The sequence below is a fragment of the Mus pahari genome, chromosome 11, assembly GCF_900095145.1.
Source record: "Mus pahari chromosome 11, PAHARI_EIJ_v1.1, whole genome shotgun sequence".
Lineage (NCBI taxonomy): Eukaryota > Metazoa > Chordata > Mammalia > Rodentia > Muridae > Mus > Mus pahari.
Genome location: NC_034600.1, coordinates 2,335,469 through 2,341,828, shown reverse-complemented (window position 1 = coordinate 2,341,828; position 6,360 = coordinate 2,335,469).

Sequence of the window (6,360 nt, the reverse complement as noted above, 5' to 3'; positions counted from 1 at the left end):
CTCTACTCTTAGATGACTGGACCCTTACTGAAAGTCACCCACAGCAAGGAGCATGCCCTACCCACCACACGGAGACATACTATCTTGTACCTCAGAGGGAAGATAAGGATGGTCATACAGATGCTCTACCCTCAGAAAGATCAGCTTCAGTTGCATATCTTGTTACTCATTTCATGAGCCACACCTCTGCTCACTGTAACTCAACTCTGGCTTTTTGTTCCCTGTTTAAGTGCCAATTGCGCTGTATAAGTCTTTTGAAGAAGTGAAAAACGTCTATTTGCTTGTGATGTGTGTAGTATCAACAACAGACATCAGAGAGATGATTCTGTTGAATTCTAGTTTAATGATCCAGGGCATTTCATTTGTTGGTGCTGCTCATAGGAGGAGTATTGATGAGTAGTTATTGACAGGAGAGGGGCAACTTAAAGGCATCACTCAAAAGCCCCCCACCCCCGCAGCATAAGCAGCAGCTCTCAAAGGCTGCATTCCTGGAGCCCTCTGAGCAGATCTCAGGCAACATGGCCAGGCTCTTATCCTCAGGAAATTCTTTTTTGTCATTGTTGTTTTTTGTTTTGTTTTGTTTTTTGTTTTTGTTTTTGTTTTCGGTCATTTTTTTTTAATTAGATATTTTCTTCATTTACATTTCAAATGTTATCCAGAAAGTCCCTTATACCCTCCCCTTGCCCTGCTCCCCAACCTACCCACTCCTGCTTGCTGGCCTTGGAATTCCCCTGTACTGGGGATTATGATCTTCACAAGACCAAGGGCCTCTCCTCAGGCAATTCTTTACCATTCCGTTAACCCGGGGGAGTGGGCTTGAGCTTTACAGTTTTTAAAAATAGCTACACAACACTGCACGCCTTCAAACTTCTTCAAAGCTGTCTTTAACCTTTGCCTTTCTGGTACAAGGATGAAAAATACTAGTGCAGCAAAATGTGCTTTTGCCCTGTAACGGGTTTGACTGGAAAACCTGCGCCTCCGTTTCACCATTGAAGATACCATGGGAGATGTTCCCGAGACGACTATAACAATGTTCTTGCTATAAAGGGTAACTACGAAAGCACTCTCAAAAACTGCATCAGACAACACTGTGTAAACAGCTAGCATTTCAAGTTCTCAAGACGTAGACAAGGCCCAGTGTCAAATCTTCCTCTCACATTATCTTCTCCTAACCTTACAACCCAATAGGAGAGTCAAGCAACGCCTACGAATTCTGATTTCTATGTCAAGGCTCTTCATCACGAGTACATGTCCCTAGATTGAAAAAAAAAGATCAGTCTACTCTCTACAGATTACAGAATGTATTAATGCATCCAAACATCCTTCTGAGTTGAGCTTGTGGTACAAATTGCAGTGGTAAGGCAGGGAAGCCATGGTCCTTATGGGGTAGACCTTTTGTTTGAGAAATCTGAAACACAGCAGAAGTAAAGTGAAGGACTTTAGATTTGGAGTGAGTCCCACAGACTGTGTGTTACAGGCTTACCATCTAACGTAATATCACTGGGAGGCAGAGCAACTTTATCAAATCCTAATAGCAAATCCTTGGGAGTGTCCCTGCAAACAGGCTGCAGGACCCTGGTCTCTTAGTTTGCTTCCTGTCTGCCTTGGAGTAGCAGCCCACGCTGTTGCATGTTCCTGCCATGTGTATCAGCCAATTTCCTGTTGCTGTGTTAAAATCCCTGACTAGAGGCTACCTAAGGAAGGATTTGTTTTTTTCTGTTTGATGGCACAGCCCATCCTGGTGAAGAAGTCATAGTGGACCTTGAGGCAGCTGGTCACTTTGTATCTCTAGTCAGGAAGCAGAGAGGAGAATGTCTGAGCTTAGCTGCCTTTCTCAGTTCACACAGTCTGGGACAGTAGGTCATAGAGTAGTCTTCTACAATTAGGGCTGGTCTTCGGACTTCACATAATGATCTAGAATACACACCGGAGGGAAGGCATGTTTCCCTGGTGAGTCTAAAGCCAATCAAATCCACAAAAATAATCATCACAACTATTATTGTTGCTAATCGGTTCAAATCCGCAAGGCCAAGAAACCATGGGGGCCTCTGAGATCAAAAGCCCTGTGGTCCTTTCCTCTCAAAAGTTAATTAATTAATTAATTAATTGGTCAAGTAATTAATTAATTGGTTGATTTAGAGCTTTGCCACAGTTGCAGGAAGCTGGCTGATGCAAGAAATGTGTGGAGAAAGATTCATGGGGAGAAAAAAATCTAAGCAGTTAAAATGTAGGACTGAATAGGATTACATGAGCAGAGGAGAGGTGAAGACATGTTTGGGGTGGGTGTGGCAAGAGCATGGGAATAGTACTTGGGAAATGCAGCTGTCAGTAGAGCAGATGTGCTTCTCCAGCTCACTTAAAAGAGCCATAGGAGGAACAACAGTATCAACCAACCAGACCCCCCAGAGCTCCCAGGGACTAAACCACCAACCAAAGAGTATACATGGTGGGACTCATGTGTGGGAAGCCACATAATGCCATTACAAGATGGCGCTGGCTACCGCTGGACACCACCCACAAGTCCTGGTAAACAACCAATGTGCTCATGTGCAAAAGGGTTTTCACGCCAAGTCACGGCTCATCCTGGAGCATGCAAATGAGGGACTGAAAGCAACACACCAATCATGTATGGCCATGCCACTCCTAAGCCTATTTAACCAGCGCCAGTTTCGGGGCGCAGGGTCTTTCACCTTCACAATCAAACTCTCCCAATAAACATGTGCAGAAGAATCCTGTTGTGGCGTCTTCCTTGCTGGCCAGTTGGGTGTCTACACTCATGGCTGCAGCTGCATATGTAGCAGAGGATGACCTTATCTGGCATCAATGAAGGATGGTCCTGTGAAGGGTTGGATGCCCTCGGCATAGAGGAATGCTAGGGCAGTGAGGCTGGAATGAGTGAATGAGTGAGTTCCCTCATAGAAGAAGGGGAAGGGGGGATGGGCTACGGGGTTTTTGGAGGGGAAACCTGGATGGGGCATAACATTTTCAATGTAAATATATAAAATAACGAATAAAAATATTAAAATAATAAAGAGCCATTTTTAATGCCACTGCTTTCTAGTAAATCGCCCGATGGACTGGAGACTTGTGGAGGTCACATTCATGAGTGTTCTGTTGCATTCAAGTCAAGATTTACAGGAAATTGCGGAGAAGATAGACGGATGAAAAGAGTCCAATATAGATTTAGTTCCTGCTAAGGTTAACTATGTTGGATTAATGGTTGTGGTTGTTAAAATACAGTTCCCCATATGATAAGGGTGAGGGGAAAGGAGCGTTTGAACCACGTGTTTGACCCCAATGTGGCTCATTTTGAATAAACGTCATTACGTCACCATCATCCTTTGCTTTAGAAATTGCTGTTTATCCACACCACTGTAGAAGTGCTTTCACTGAACGTGTTCCTCACTGGGGCTTTTAAATATTTACACCAACTCATTAATAATTTACTGTTGGCATTCAGGTCCTCAGACTCATGAATAATTGACATCTTCATTTAGGATCCGCCGCTCTTCTGATAAAGCGCACCGGTCCAGGCTTCCCCAGCCTTTCAGCCAGGAGCATTCGCCAGGCAATGGCGCTTTGAGTTTCATGGAGGTTAGAAATTAAGAGCACATGCAAAGAAGGCAGGAAAGCAGTGCATCTGGCAGAGAGGCTCTGCTAAGGGAGAGGCAGACCGACCGGCAGGCAAGGAAACCTCAGCTCTCTCGGCAGCACTAAAACTCAACTTTATTGGCTACACTTCCCTCGAGACGAAAGCAATTGGGGGAAATCTAATTAAATGCTATGTTTTCTCTCCATCTTATGAACATTATTTAGAAGTAACCTGAACTTAAAACAAACAAACAAAAATCCTATGATTCATATATACATGTACCTGTGTATATACATGTATACATTTAATTTACATAAATACTATATATAAATATTTTCAAGCAGTAGCAGTTTAATTATTATGACCCTGTTCTCAAGAAGTGAAAATTGACATTAAAATGAGAAACCAAGTGTAGCTTTTTGGGCTGCTGTCATCTTGAATGTCACATCAAACTGTTTATTTTTAACCCCGCTTCTGAAAATTATCAAATGTTGCTTATCGACAATTTGGGGTTTTTTGTTGTTGTTGGGTTTTTTTTGTTTGTTTGTTTGGATTTTTTTCTAGACAGGGTTTCTCTGTGTAGCCCTGGCTATCCTGGAACTCACTCTGAAGACCAGGCTGGCCTCGAACTCAGAAATCTGCCTGCCTCTGCCTCCCAAGTGCTGGGATTAGAGGCATACACCACCACTGCCCGGCTTTTGCTGACAGTTTTAGGTTAACACAAATCTCGTATTTTAAGCAGGGAATACCCAATCTAACATTTTGGGGAAAATTTGTGCCTTCCAATAGGAAGGAAGAAAAAGAGAAAAGTATATACTTTTCCATTATTTACTTTTTTTTTTTTTTTTAATCTGGCAATCCAGTGTGAGAGTTTTCACTTGCTGGTCCTCTGCAATGATCACTGGCCACGAAGGAGGACATGAAAACAGGTGGCGTGCTATCTATTTTTCTAACTTCATAGATCCCTCCACATGTCTTCCTGCTACCTAACCTTATGGTGTAATTTTTTTCTGTGTGGATTCTGGCTCCTATACTGGAAAATCTTACTCTGATGTTTACTCTGCTTGTTTTAGCTTATAGACTGGCTTCTAACCGCTTATGGTGAGCACCAGGCATGGGACCTTTGTGGGCTAGGATTTCTGGAGCTATCCTCAAATATTTTGTCATTCAGGAAGGGAAGTGTTTTGAGCCGAGGGTGGTAGGCAAGACCTGCTTTCTGGAAGCGTCCACACTCAGACGTCAGAACACATGTCTTCTTCCTTTGTTCCGGATGCATGCGACAGCCTACCCATGAGGCGACAGAAGAGGACAGGACAGTGGAAGACGGGTGGCTGCAGTCTCTGGGGTCCATCATAGAACTTTTCTTTTCCTGCTTTGGGGGCTGTTCCATGCTCACTCCTGGCTCTGTGTAAAATGCTCCCTTGACTCAAAGCGTTGGGATTTGCGTGTCAGGCCAAGTTCACCTGCTTGCACAATTATGACTGGCATTCTCCTGTTCTGCCGACTTGAGCCTCCTAGCAGAGCATCAGCTTCCGGGCACTTCCAGCTTCTCAGCAGATAAGATGTGGGTGTCCTTTAAGCCTTGACCACAGAAACAGGTCACCCCAAAATCTTTTCCCTGCAAGGCATTTATTTTACCCAAAGTTCTGGAGGAAACAATTCTATGAAATATATGGTCAGTGGGCAATAGGGAGCTTTAGGATTTCAGGAGAGGTCATAGAGGGTTAAAGTTCTTTCCCCCAATTTATTCCAGCATAATCCAGTCATTTGAAATAGGCCGGCAGTTCCTTGTAAAGGTTGTTGGACCCACTTTCTACACACACCCTCCTTTTGTAAGTTCGCACTCTTAAAGTGATTGGCAGTCTCCTTCCCTTGGAGATGTTACCGTGAAACCACACATGACAAGAGTTCTGTCCTACTTCAAACATTTGATATTAGGGAGTTAGTATATTATTGTTTCTGCTTTACAAAGTGCTCATGATGCCGTATGTTAATGTAATTGGCATGCCAAATATCCTCGTAGAAAAATTGGTCCTGTGCATCACGTCTGCATCCCCAGCTGTCAAAATGGCCACTGGGCAAGGAGGAAACCCCCCAGTGCTGTACCCCGTGTAACTGGGGGTGAAGTAGATTTAAATTAATCTATGTATTTTCCTGACTATTCATCTAGAATACATTTTCAATGTCAGTGCTTTCCATGAACTATGTTACACTTCATAATATATAGAAAAATAATGTAAGTTTAGATCCATTATTATTCTAATCAGGCCAATTGTTCCCTATGTGTCAGTCTCTACACAGTAGGGACTATAAAGTGGCTATGGCTTACCAAGAACTCTCCTTTATTGGAGCAGGCAGCATGGACACTGCTCTTTTCAGAGTCTCCTTTCAGATGGCCCATGGTGACTGGGGAAGGGATTTATGACACAAAAGTATATGAATCACAGGTTCCCAGATCACCTCACTCACAAACAGGTACTGTGTTTCTCATCATCCATGTACAGGATTTTCATGCATAATTTACTAATTTTCATGAAAAATGTGAAAGTGAATCCAAGAAGACTGAGAGCCCATTGATTTATAAGCATTTTTAAGCACTGCTTAAAAGAAAAAAGGGGAGGGCACACCATCATCCTTCAGTTGTCACACATGTAGAAGATTCACAAATCGAATCCATGATGGATAAGAGGAATTTAAATGAGTCCCACATCCGGTGGGATTTAAATGAATTTAAATGAATCTCACAGGCAGTGGAGCTGTGTTGTTCT